Source organism: Calliphora vicina, chromosome 5, assembly GCF_958450345.1.
Source record: "Calliphora vicina chromosome 5, idCalVici1.1, whole genome shotgun sequence".
Taxonomy (NCBI): Eukaryota; Metazoa; Arthropoda; class Insecta; order Diptera; family Calliphoridae; genus Calliphora; species Calliphora vicina.
Window position 1 is genome coordinate 95,408,890 of NC_088784.1, and position 13,557 is coordinate 95,422,446.

The 13,557-nt window shown below is 28.3% G+C and overlaps 1 protein-coding gene across 1 annotated transcript in view; it reads left to right on the top strand.

The window, feature by feature from the left end:
* Positions 1-4,501: 4,501 nt before the first annotated feature.
* pio (piopio) overlaps positions 4,502-13,557 on the top strand; it is a 90,295-nt gene continuing 81,239 nt past the window's right edge. Inside the window, exons 1-2 of the mRNA XM_065513182.1 lie at positions 4,502-4,710; positions 11,146-11,238. The gene's annotated coding sequence lies outside the window, so the exon portion shown is untranslated. The remainder of the gene's footprint in view (positions 4,711-11,145; positions 11,239-13,557) is intronic.

Genomic DNA, 13,557 nt, shown 5'->3' on the forward strand with positions numbered 1-13,557 from the left:
CTAATGTTTTGTAATATGGATCAATAAGTCCGTGATTTTTTGAATGATGCACAGGTTTCCGTATAAAAAAATATTTTATTTTTCAACATAGTCTCCTTTGAGCTCTATACACTTTGTCCATCTTTTCTCAAATTTTCTTTTATCCCTTCCAAATACTATGATTTGTCGAGGTTATCAAAATAGGTATTTGTTTGTGAGATGATTTCATCGTTGGCGTCTTTCCGCCGAGCCATTTCTTCAGGTTTGGAAACAAGAAATATAAACTCGGGTCTTAATCCGGAGAATATGGCGGATGAGTTAGCATTCGTTGTTTAATTCATGGATTTTTGCCATGGAACTTTTTTCTTGGCCAAATGCGGTCGTTTTTTTTCAAATCCTCATTAAATCGACCCAATAAGTTGGCTCAATTTTCGCTATTGATTGTTTTACCCTGTTCAGTCAATGTGGATTATTCTGGGTGTATTCCAAAAAACGTTTGGCAGGACTTTATTGGCTGACAAATCCGCCTTTGCCTTCTTTGGCGTTGATACACCCCGAAAAACTGAATGTTTGTCTCCGGAGTGTTGTGGTGGATCCACGCAAAAACTCGTCCTGATTGCCGCTGTCACACGATTGTGTTTGTGGTCGATTGTGAACAAACGCGGCACCCATCTTACGGTAAGCTTTCTCATACCCAAGTGATCATTCAAAATTGAAACCATGTGAGATGCCTATGGCTTCCACAATCTCTCCCACTTTCAATCTCCGATCGGCCAACACCATATCGTGAATTTTTTCAATTGTTTCGGGTGTGGATACTTCAATGGGCGTACAGACCGTTCGGAATCTTCAGTGCTTCTAAGTCTATAACGAAATAGAGTTAACCACTTTTTTAGCATTGAAATTGATGGAGCAGAGTTCAAATAGTATTTATCAAGCTTAGCCTTTATTTGAGTGATGGTTTTCCCGCTTTTTTCCAATTTCTCCTCAAGTCGCGAGGTGGTTTGCTATCAATGGCTGTCAAACACAAACTAAATGACGCAGCTTGTTAAAATTTAGACAGGATCACAGATGCCTGTTGACAGGAGAAGTGTTTCCCTTTCAGTTAAGAGGCGGGAAATGCAGAATGTCTCGGACTTATTCTGTAACTTAACCAGATTTCACCAGAACCTAAAGGTATAATGAGATGTACGCTTTTATCTGCCCATCGTATGCGATGCTCTGTGAACGAGATATTCTATATATCATATCATTTAAAAGCATTGTCTTGGTCAAGGTCTATTAATAGAACATGGTCTTGGTTTTCCAGAGATTAGAGTTCCCGACAGCCTGGTGATTTTAAAACGGAAGACAAATATCGCCCAGGCCAGTCAAATAAGTATGGACGATACCGATCCACATGAGATCCAAGAGCCTCCGTAAAACTCACTGCTTGTCACATTTTGTTGTGGATTTTGGGATCGCAGCCATCTCAAAATCGTCATCGTTCCATATGTCTATGAGAAGAACGTTGGCCAGGCCGTCATCGTCAACGGCGAGTGCTATATGTCGATGATTAACAACTTCTTTTGGCTTCAATTGAATGATATTGACACCAACGACATATGGTTTTAACACACAGCTCATATCACATTGTATATTCTGCACGAGCGATATGAGGGCATGGTCATCTCACGTTTATGTGATATGAACTGGCCACCGAGATCGTGCGAAATGACTCTGTTAGACTTTTTATGTGGAGCTTTCTTGGTCTATGCGAATAAGCCACAAACCAAAGCTATCCACAAAGCCAATATAACCAGTGCTCTTGGTCAAATTCAGCATGATTTATGCTCCAGAATCATTGAAAACTGGACATTTTTAATACATACTGACATCGATAAATGTTTCAAACGAATAAAAAATTTGGGTAATATCTCACATGCTTTTTTTTAAATTAAATTTAAAGATAGAGAGCGTTTAATGAAAACCCCTTTATATACCTTTGAGTTTCTACGACCAATATTTCGGTGTGTTTTTGGTGGTGGGTAAAAAATTGTTTTCAAATTGAATTTTAGATTCTTAAACAATGACTTCGGAAACAACAAACTGTATTTTTTGTTAAATTAATTTAGTATTCCATTTATGACCAGAATTATATTGTAAGCTGATGGGTATACATATGCGATCTCAAATTTTCTATATTTCAAACTGAATTTAACATTCCAAATTGAATTTAACTTCGAAAATCTCTACGACTGTATTTATTGAATGAATGGAATGGTTGAATGGATAGTATACAATTTAAGACCAACATTGAATTATCTATATACATTAGAGTTCGTTTGGTGATTAGGTCACTTCATTTGTTTTTCGGGTATCACCATTTTTTGAAGGTTATTGCGTAATAAAAATAATGGCGACCTTTTTTTTAAATTTTCACTCCTTGTGATGGTTCAACGCAACTAAATAAATACGCGGATTTTGATCTAATTTTTCTGTAGAGCAAAAACGGTTGAATATATTTTGCAAATCTGATTTCACCAGTCGATTCTGCGTTTTTTAACCCTTAACAAGTTCCAAAAACCCACAACAGGTGGCGCAAATCTCATAAAAATCTATTTTTTTAAATTAACTCTAATATACATAAACGAGTAACGTTACTGGCCGACTGACTGATTCATCAACGCACAACCGAAACGCCAGAAGAATAAATTTTAACTAAGAAGTGATTTTTGGGTATTCGAATGTTTAGGGGGTAAAAACGGGCAAATTCGGTAACCTTATATCTTCTAAACTAACATAGATACATGCAAGTAAGAAAGTACGATCGGTCAAGCCCGACCATATAATACCCTACACTAAGTAAAAGAGCAAAAACATTTTTCTTTTAAACTTTCAATAATTTATATTTTTGAGTAATTTTCGGAAGTGGGGTTATATGGGGGCTATGACCAATTATGAACCGATCACCATGAAATTAGGTCGTGTGATTTATGTCTATATTAAAGTTAAATATGTTGAATTTTGTGTGTATACCAACATTTTTAAGCGATTTATGCACGTTAAAGTGATTTTCGGAAGCGGGTCTATATGGGAGCTATGAGTAATTATGGACCGATCGTAACAAAATTTGGTGACATGCATTTTGTGTATATAAAACTTATTTGGAGCGGAATTTGTGGAGATACATTTATAAATTAAACATTTATGACCGATAAAGTCCAATTTCGAGAGGACATTTGTATGGGGGCTAGGTGAAATAATGGACCGATTTCAGCCAGTTTCAATAGGCTTGGTCCTTGGCCCGAAAAAATAATATGTACCAAATTTGATCGAAATATCTTCAAAATTGCGACCTGTACTCTGCGCACAAGGTTTACATGGACAGCCAACCAGACGGACGGACGGACATCGTTTAATCGATTCAGAAAGTGATTCTAAGTCGATAGGTATACTTTAAGAAGGGTGTTAGACTAATATTTTTGGGCGTTACAAACATCTGCACAAACGCATTATACCCTCCCCACTATGGTGGTGTAGGGTATAAAAACTTAATAATACAGATACAAAAAACTTAATAAAGCATCTTACTGCATTTAAAAAATGCTAACAGGTATATGGTACTTTTTCTAAATTTTAATCTTTTAGGGGAGAAAACGGGTAAAAACTGTAGTTTGGTACCATTTTGCTACCCCATGTAAATTTTTAACCAATAAACTTAGAAATACATTTCAAATTGTATTCTTTACTTATCAAAAAAACCAACTTTTTGGCATTTCCAACTCTTAAGGGATAGAAATTGTGTTTATTTTTGGTACTTTTTTCAAACAAAAAATGTTTTTCTATGAATATTTTATTATGAGCCCCCTCCACGATACAGAAATTTATTTGAATAAAATTTTACCCCGGGATAGTACCAAAGAGGGGGTAAAAACGGGAAAATACATTTTATTTTGAATTATTAAGCTTATTTATGATAAAAATTTTAACATTGGTTCCTGGATTCAGACAAAAAATTTACTAACAGAGTGTTAAAGTGATAGAATTGAAAAGAATTCCTGGCTTATTTTTGTTTTAATGGGCCTGAGTCTTTCTGTGTTGAACTTCCAAATTTATGCAAGATACATATATTGTTTCGTTTTCCAAAAAAGTTCAGCTGACTGCTGCCAGCCCTTACTGCCTCTATTGGCGTCTAGAGCTGGCAAATTGCTCTGAAACTTGGCAAGACCGGTTACCAAAAAAAAAAAACGCACACACACTTGCAACAGCATGAAATACCTAAATGCTAGTTGAGCTATAAGAAAATGTTTAAGTTAAAAGAGAGCTAGCCACAAGTTGTTGTTAGTACGAACATGTTTCTGTGTAGCTGTGAGGCAAAAAGATCTTGATTGTAGGGAGCTAATACTCTTTTCGTTGTTGTTGTGGAATCTAGTTATATGCTTATGTATGAGTTGCTAGGTATGTATGAGTATTAAATTAAGTAAATGTGTGTTTTAAGACTTTTGTAACTTGTCTTACTCGTGCCAAACATTTAGTCTGAGCCAGGTTGGTGTGTTGAGCACAACATTTACGTTGAACTATAAGCGGGTTTTACGAAAATGAAATACTGAATTAAAATACAAAAAAATTCTTTTAGAAATAAATACACAAGAAAACAACAACTTAACTAATACAAAAAAAATAATAATAAAATCAATAAATTTGCTTTAAATTCTAATAAGAATAGATAAAGTATCAAGTAAAATAAAGGTGTGTGTTTTAAACAAAATTAAATAAATAATTTTAACAAAAATAATAAAAATTTTTATGAAAAATTAAAGATTTTAAAGTGAAAAAAAACCCTAGTGCAAAATTTTTCTTCTTTAACTACTCTTCATTTGGCCTGTGGGTAATGAAAACAGGAAATTATTTCTTGTGTCTGAGTATGGGTGCTCAGTTTTTTTTTTGAAAGTGCTAAAATTTTATAAAGTTTTCATGGTATTAGTGAGATTTTGAGATTTTGCCAAGAGAGTGTATGAGTGTTAGTGTTTAACTAACCTTGCTTTTAAGCTGGATTTATAACAACAACATCTTGAATACAATACAAAAAGTAACAAAAACAAAATCTAAGAAAACACAAATATACAAAAAATGATATCATTTTAATATAATTTGTATCTAAAAAAAATGATTAAAATAAAATGTTTGAAAAATACGCAAAATTGAGGCAAGAAATTTAAAAAAAGAACCAATTATTGCAATGTTAAACAAATGACAAATATATAAAATTGTTTTTTTATTTAAAATTAACAAATAAATTTCTGAAAATTGTATAAAATATGTGGAAGATTTATTAAATTAATTGAATTGAAATAAATTAATAAAAAAGGTACAAAACAAAAGATTGAAGCAACAAGCTTAAAAGTGACATTTAACTACAGGATGTTCTTTGATATAAAACAGAGAAAAACGTTTTTAATATCCATCCAATCGGCTTTATTAATTACATAATTGTTTTATTTCCAATAAAGAAAATCGCGAATTTGAATCAAGTCTCATTAATTCTTATTAATACCTACAATTAAATGCTATTGAAATAAAGTGTAATACAACTGTAATTCAATTGCTTGACTATAATTCAAGGCTTGAAATACAATTGCTTTCAACTTGAATTCCAGTAAAAATGCTTATTGGGCGTTTTGAAATCAAATTTTGTATGGAAATTTCGTTTTAAATCATTTTGTTTAGGAATATGGGGCTAAATGTTTATTTAACTCCTGATCTATTAATATATAAAAACAAGTTTTTTTTCAACACAAAAAAAAAAATAAACAGTTTTTTTATTAAAACAAAAATAAAGCTTTTATAAAACAAAACAAAAACTGTTGTTTCCGTTAAACACATTGCAAAATGGTTTGCAAACCAACATTTGAAAGCGAAATAAAAATTTGAATAAAAAAAAATCAATTCCATAACAAAAACAATTCACCACTGTTGCTTAAATCTTTTGATTTAATGATCAAATTTAATAAAAAAAAATCGTATTTTATAAAATCCAACTTAAATAAACACATAAACAAAACTTTGCTAATAATTAAAATAAACTTAATGAACTTGACCACAAACTGCAAAAAAAACGTTATACATAAATAATTAAAATAAATAATAAAAAACCTACAAATAATTTGAATAAATAATTAAAAAAAAAATGTGTTACACACAATAAAAAATAAATTAAATAACAAAAATAATAAAAATACATAATACAACAAATAAATTGTAATAATAACTAAAAGTTTTCAAGAGATTAAGAAAACTAAAATATAATATTAAAACACTAAAACAATTTTAATGAAAATAATAAAATTAAAACTTTAAAATATACTTAGACATAATTTGGGCCTAAAATATACACTAAATTAATAATAAAAAATATTTAAAAAATCTTAATTTAAATTTAAAAATATTTAAAATAAAGTTTACTCTCTATTTTCTAAAACACTAAGCTCAATTGGTATGATTGCAAAAAATGTATCATAAATCTTTAAAAATTTAAAATCAAAAACCAAAAAAAAAAAATCATTGAATCTAAAATTCTAAAGGAAATACTTGCGTTCATGATGAAATACGTAAAGATAATTTACGTTTTGCTTTATTGCCGGATGTAGTTTTGAGGAATGTAAAATTTTTGAAATTTAAAATGTCAAAATTAATACGGCAATGACAAAAATCCTTGTTTAAATTTTAGGGCTTCAAATTTTTGTATGAAAATCACTCAAGTTTTAATTTTTCAGAATCGCTGATAACAAATCTGAAATTGATTTTTAATTATTCAAGATTTTGATCATAAACATACATCTTTTTAAATAATATTATATTCAGATAAGTTGACTGTTATACAGGCAATTTTGAAAAAACTGTTATACACTAAATTTTCTATGAAAAAAACTGTTATACAACAATTTTCTCTCAATGAAAAAAAAAAACAGTTATACAGAACAGAACTTTTTTAGCATATGCAAATTTTTCATAAAAATATATTTAGTACAGATTTTTTTTAACTGTTATACAGACAATTTTATATAAAACAAGTAAGAGAGCTATATTCGGCTGTGCCGAATCTTATATACCCTTCACCAAATTATAATTTAAAATAAATATTTTTAGGTAAACAAAATTTAATTTTTTTAAATTGTTTTTCAAAATTTTTTTTTAAAAAAAAGTTTTATCCAAATTTTTTTTAAAAATTTTTTTAAAATTTTTTTTTTTAGTTTTTAATTTTTTTTTTTGGAAAAAAATGTATGACAAAAAATATTTTTTGATGAAAAAAAAATTCCGGTTAAAAAATATTTTTCCCGATTTTGACCTATTGTAGGTTCAACTTACTATAGCCTTATCTACATCGTTGCAATGGACTTTGAAATATCTATCATTAGATATCCATATTGTCTATATTAATTACTTTGTAATCCAGATATAGATCAAAAATAGGTCAAAAATCGAGGTTGTCCCGGTTTTTTGCTCATATCTCCGTTATTTATGGACCGATTTTGCTGATTTTAAATAGCAAACTTCTCGAAAGCATGTCCGACAGAATTATTGTAGATTTGGATCCCGAAGATATCTGGGGTCTTCAGAAAATTGATTTCAACAGACAGACAGACGGACAGACAGACTGACATGGCTTAATCGACTCCGCTATCTATAAGGATCCAGAATATATATACTTTATAGGGTCGGAAATGAAAAAATGTAGAAATTACAAACGGAATGACAAACTTATATATACCCTTCTCACGAAGGTGAAGGGTATAAAAACTACTATATACAGACAATTTTCTATAGAAAAACGGTTATTCACAATATTTTTTTTAAAAAACTGTATATTCTATATAAAAAACTGTAATTTTCTATAGAAAATAGTGTTATACTGGCAATCTTCTGTAGACAAAACAGTTATCAGGAAAATTTTCTATAGGAAAAACAATTATTCAAACCTTTTTTTTTTTATAAAAACTGTTCCACAGACAATTTTCTTTTTAAAAAAGTGTTATACTGATAATTTTCTATAGAAAAAAACTGTTATGGGCACTATTTTCTATAAAAAAAACTGTAATACACAAAATTTTCCATTTAGACAATTTCCTATGGAAAAAAACTGTTTACTGGCAATTTTCTCTGGAGAAAAAAACTGTTATGCAGCTATAGAAAAAACTGTAATACACAAAATTTTCCATTTAGAAAATTTCCTATGGAAAAAAAAACTGTTATACTGGCAATTTTTTCTGGAGGAAAAAACTTTCTATAGAAAACTGGTATTCAGACAATTTTCTATTGAAAAAAAACTGTTATACAGACAATTTTGCATAGAAAAGACTGATATACACAAAATGTTGTATAGTAAAACAATTAGACAGACAAATTTCTATTGAAAAAAAGTTATATTGCTAATTTTCTATAACGAAAACTGTTATCCAGATAATTTTCCATGGAAAAAATTTTTATACAAGCAATTTTCATAGAAACAACTATTAATAGAAAAATTCCTGTAAAAAAAAACTGTATAACAGTTTTCCACTGTTATACTGGCTAACAGTGGAAAAATGTTATACTAGTAATTTTCTATAGAAAAAAAAACTGCTAAATTTCTATAACGAAAACTGTTATGCCCATAATTTTCTATAGAAACAATTGTTAAACAAGCAATTGTCATAGAAAAAACTGTTATACTTGGAATTTTCTATAGAAATGAACTGTTGTGCAGACAACTTTTTACAGAAAAACTTTAATATGGACAATTTTGCATAGAAATAACAGTTATACACAAACAATGTTCTATAGTAAAATACTTATACAGAAAAATGTTGTATAAAAAAAAGATATACTGCCAATTTTCTATAACAAATACTGTTATGCAGATAATTTTCTATAGAAAGATAATTTTCTGTACAAAGAATGTTATACAGACAATTTTTCTTAAAAAAACTGTTTTATTTTCAATAAAATAACTTGCAATTTTCGATAAAAGAACTTTTATTATGAAAATGTTCATTAGAAAAATTGTTATACAGACTATTATACACAAAGTTTTATACTGCTAAAACTGTTATACATATAATTTTCCATATAAAAACCTGATATACAACAAATTTGCTATTTCAAAAACAAAAATATCCAATAAATCGATGTAGTCGTCGTTTTTTGCATATATTTCAGACATTTATGGAAGAATTTTTGTGGTTTTCACAAACCTTGAAAAACCTGCCAAAAGCCTAAAGTTATACCACTCACCTCCGTGAAAAGGGTATATATAAGTTTGTCATTCCCTTTGTAATTTCCACAATATAATTTTCCGACCCTATAAAGTATATATATTCTGGATCCTTATAGATAGCTGAGTCGATTAAGCCATGTTCGCAAAAAAGGCCATGTTCGTCTATCTGTCTGTTGAATTCAACAATCCCCAAGTAACTTACATACATCAATATATCCGCTATAAACATGGTTCGCTTGCTATTTAAAATCGAGAAAATTGGCCCACAAATGGCTGAGATATAAGGAAAAAACCAGGACAACCTCGATTTTTGTATCTACATATATCTGGATTACTAAGTCATTAATATAGACAATATGGATATCTAATGATAAATATTTCAAAGACCCTTGCCACGACGTATATAAGACCATAATAAATTGGACCTGCAATGGGTCAAAATCGGAAAAAATATTTTTTAACCCGAATTTCTTTTTCACCAAAAGTTTTTTTTCACTAAATATTAAAAAAAAAATTTAAAAAATTTTAAAATATAAAAAAAAAATTTAAATTTAAAAAACAATTTGAAAAATTTTTTTTACAAAAAATAAAACAACTTTGGAAAAAAAAAATAAATTTTGTTTACCTAAAAATATTTAAAACTTTTATTTTGAAGTACAATTTGGTGAAGGGTATATAAGATTTGGCACAGCCGAATATAGCTCTCTTACTTGTTTTTGACCTTATTTAGTATTTAAAAATTCTCGGAACTCCCGGGAATGAAAATATATTTTTATGTTTTCTAGGGAATGGACAAAGTTCGGGAAAATAAAAACCCTAATAAGTAGGGTATAAACAATAGCAAATGCTATTTTGATTTCTTATTGCAAAAATTGCTAAATCTAGATTCTTCCTCTCATGAAGAGAGAGGTATAAGGAAAAATGCAGGACAACATCGATTTTTGACATATTTCATTAATATAGACAATATGGATATTTAATGATAGATATTTCATTTAGACGTTTGCAACGATATATAACGCCATAATAAGTCATATCTACAATGGGTCAAAATCGGGAAAAATATTTTTTACCCCGAATTTTTTTTTATCCAAAAATTTTTTTTGTATTTTTAATTTTTTTCGCTAATAAATATTTTTTTTTTAAATTAAAAAATAAAATTTTAAAGAAACAAATTAAAATTAAATTATTTTAAAAAATGTCATAAAATTAATGAATTACATTTTTTTTTTTAAATTTTGTTTACCTAAAAATATTTAAAATTTGTAGTTTAAAGCATAAGATTTGGCACAATGGAATATAGCTCTTTTACTTGTTTTATATGACATTATCGAACTCTCTATACATTACCAAACAGACAAGAAAAAACAAGTAGATTCCAATTACTGCATGTTTCCCAACATTGATTAAAGATCGCGAATATTATAAGTCTCGCAAATGTTTATTAGATATTCTACCAAATTCGTAAACATATTTCAACCAACACACGATCAAATGATCACAGTAAAATCGGTCCAAATTTGTAAAACTACGACCTCTTGAGTTGTGACTACTGTGTGGTTTCAAATTTATATTTCTTAATGATTTAATCTTTCAAATCAATTTCAATTGTAATAGTGGTTTATAGGTTATAATTTTCTGCTGATTAATATTTAAAATTTTACTAAAATTTCTGATAATACAATCTTATATTTTATAACTACAATTGAAACCTTAGTTCCGTAAACAAATTTGTTATTGAGACTCTAATGAAAAAAGGAAGTGTTTTAGAAAATAGTAGACTAACTTTTAACTAAGTTTTAAAATTAAAAAAAAAAATAATAATTTTTGTTTTGCAATTTTCCATTTCTTTTCTTTACAAAAAAAACCCTTAAAATTTTAAATATTCATCGACCAAATTTGAATGAAATCACGCATTATTGACATCTTAGCCGCTGAGTGTTGTTGTTTGGTGGGCCGTTTGGAATTATAAAATTTTTGCACCAATATCTTTACTTTAACTTCAGATTATCACACAAAAAAAGGTAAGTGTTTCTTTTTAGATAATAATTTTTTTTTACATTATAATTTAAGTATGTTTGTGGTATTAATATAAATGAAATTTTTTGTTGTTACATACATAAGTTCGTCAGGTATCAAAATAGATTTGTTATTTGAAACAAAGCCAAAACACCAAAGAAAAAGACAATGGCCAAGTAAAAGAGTTTTGGTTTTTTTTGCACAAAAATTGTATAACTTTTGTTAATTATATTGAAAATTATGTCATGTCTAATTTACAATACATTGCAAATGAACACCTACAATTTTTTTATGTGTTACTTACTTATTTGAATGTTTTTTTTTATGTTGTGGTTTGTGGTGACAAATTTCCTAACTTTGCTCGACCACCAAAAACCAAAGCGGCTAATTATACAGTGGGCGCTAAAGAGGAGAAAGATGAGAAATATGAATAATATTTACAAAAATTATATTATAAAGAAAATCATGCAGTACCTTTAAATAATACAACTACTAAATTGTATATCAAACAAAAAACTAAAATTTTGTGAACATGAGCGAATTCACTTAATTGTGAATAAATTCGAAAAAGATCAATCGATTTTTATCATCGATATCTCATTTTATTCCTATTACTTGTGGCTTTGAGATAAAGTAATAAATCTGAACTATTTCTGCCAGTTTCGATTTTTAATGATTTTTTTAAAACAAAAAAAATTGCTATTTTAACATAGAAAAAATATTTTTTGCATCAATTTGTTAATACAACTCCGAAACTACTGAGCCGATTGAAATGCAATATATATATGAACATTTTTACATATCATGGTGAAAATGTTTTCAAACTTCAATCAATCGAAAGAAGATCATTAACGACTCAATTTTATGTATATCAAACAAAAAACAAAAATTTTGTGAAAATGAGCAAATTCACTTAATTGTGAATAAATTCGAAAATAATCAATAGATTGTTATGATCAATATTTTATTTTATTCCTATTACATGTTGCTTTGCGATAAAGTAATAATTTATAAAAAATTTTGCAGTTTTCGATTTTTAATGATTTTTTTAAAACAAACAAATTTTCTATTTTCACGTAAAAAATATATTTTTTGCTGCAATTTGTTATTATAACTCCGAAACTACTGAGCTGATTGAAATATATTATATAAACGGATTAAAGGTTATGTAAATCTCAACTTTTCTATTTTTTTTTTAATAACATTAGACTAATCGCTTTTGAGTTATCATAAATTATGTGAAGAAAAGTCAGAAAATTTTTTTTTTTTTTTAAAAATTTAAAAAAAACCTCTCCATAGAATTTAAAATTTGGACCATATTTGTACTACTGGAACCACAATACATAAAAATTATGTAGTGGTTTAAAAAGCCTTAGAATTTTTTTAGATTTTGTTGCCTTGTGCTATTTAAAAGGCCTAAGAATTTACTTTTCATAACATTTTCAAAATTTTAAAACGATTTAGAACTGACTGCTTTAATAGACGTTAAATGATTGAAGTCACAATTAAAACGTTAACATAAAAAACAAACTTTTTTCTCGCTTTTAAACTTCCTTTTCCTTTCTTTTAACAGACATTAAATACATTTTTTAAAATCCAATTTCAACATATTTTTTTGCTCCTCTTCCTTAACTCTGGCTTTATTGTGTCTTGCTTTAAGCGAGTTTTTTTTCCATTTCATTAAATCCTTAAACAACTGACATTGAAAGCCACATTTTTAAGGCCTTAAGAAAAAGCAAAAAAAAGCATTTCCCCGTTTTAAAATGATGTAATATTCACTTCTTTAGCAAGTTGATGTGGATGATGTCGCTAATTCAACTCCTTGTAAGTCTTTCTCTATAAAATGAAGTTTTGCAAAAATTTACTTTTTTTTTTTGTAAAATTTTTAAATAACAAACCATAACATTTGTATGGGGGTCTTAAATTTTAATTTTAACCTTGAGAAACAGGTTCAATAAAAAAAACAACGCCAAAACAAACTTACGCAAATCGAAAACCATCCACACTCATGAAACGAACACACAAAATACGGCCATAATCAACAGCAACCACAACAAGTTGCTGGCCGTTTTCATCTTCAGTTTTAAATCAAATCAAGCAACAAATAATGACAAATACAAACGCAATCAAAGCCGCTTTAACGTGATGATGAGCAGCTACAAACAGCAATATTAAGTAGCACGTCAAATACAAATTTGGTCAAATGATTAAAGAAGAAGAAAAAAACCAGCCAGTGATCATAGATTAATACACATAGATCGGAAACTCTCCTGTCCTAAGACCTAACTCAGTTGTCAAAATCCTAATTGTTGAGAATAGATTAA